At 41.6% G+C, this 735-nt stretch overlaps 1 pseudogene; it reads left to right on the forward strand.

The window, feature by feature from the left end:
* The first annotated feature begins 314 nt into the window (after positions 1-314).
* Positions 315-432, forward strand: LOC145056301 (5S ribosomal RNA; annotated as a pseudogene).
* The last annotated feature ends 303 nt before the right edge of the window (positions 433-735 follow it).

A 735-nucleotide genomic window follows, 5' to 3' on the forward strand; every position in this document is an offset into this window, starting at 1 on the left:
CGCTTATACATTCCCGAGTTATATATAACGAAGACCTTGTATACAATAGAATGTGAGATTTCTAACGTAGTTTCTTTTCCTCGTTAGGATGTGGGACTAGAGTAGAATCACACATTTTATTATACGCCCGTCTTGATTATATCATAACGTGTATGAGCTAAGTTTTCATGTATGATAACTCCTCTCTTGGCCTGAATCAAAATGATACAAGAACTGTCCGGACAGTTTAACGACTACTCAACAACAGAATGAAAAGACTAAGCTTCTCACCTTTGGGAGCTCTGGTCTTATTCTACAAGAAGACAGAATCCAGAGGGTGCGATCATACCAACACTAATGCACCGGATCCCATCAGAACTCCGCAGTTAAGCGTGCATGGGCGAGAGTAGTACTAGTATGGGTGACATTTGGGAAGTCCTCGTGGTGCAGACCTCAACAGGACATCCATTAGAAATCATCACTCTCTGCCTCACATAGATGAATCAGTTGACCAACCGCAAGGAATGACGTACCTTTCAGAAATGAACCTAAGATCCGAATATCACCAGTTACGAGTGTTAGTGAAGGGTGTCCCGAGGGCAATATTACAAACTCGATGCGGACACTACGAGTCCATAGTGATACCTCTCGGATAGGACCAATACACCCCTAATATTCATGAACTTAAAGAATAGGGTACGCCATTCTTACTTGGATCAGTTCGTCATTGTCTTTATAAATGAATTACTTATCTAC

Source organism: Lactuca serriola, chromosome 5 (assembly GCF_051521515.1).
Source record: "Lactuca serriola cultivar US96UC23 chromosome 5, Lser_US96UC23_V15, whole genome shotgun sequence".
NCBI classification, from domain to species: domain Eukaryota; kingdom Viridiplantae; phylum Streptophyta; class Magnoliopsida; order Asterales; family Asteraceae; genus Lactuca; species Lactuca serriola.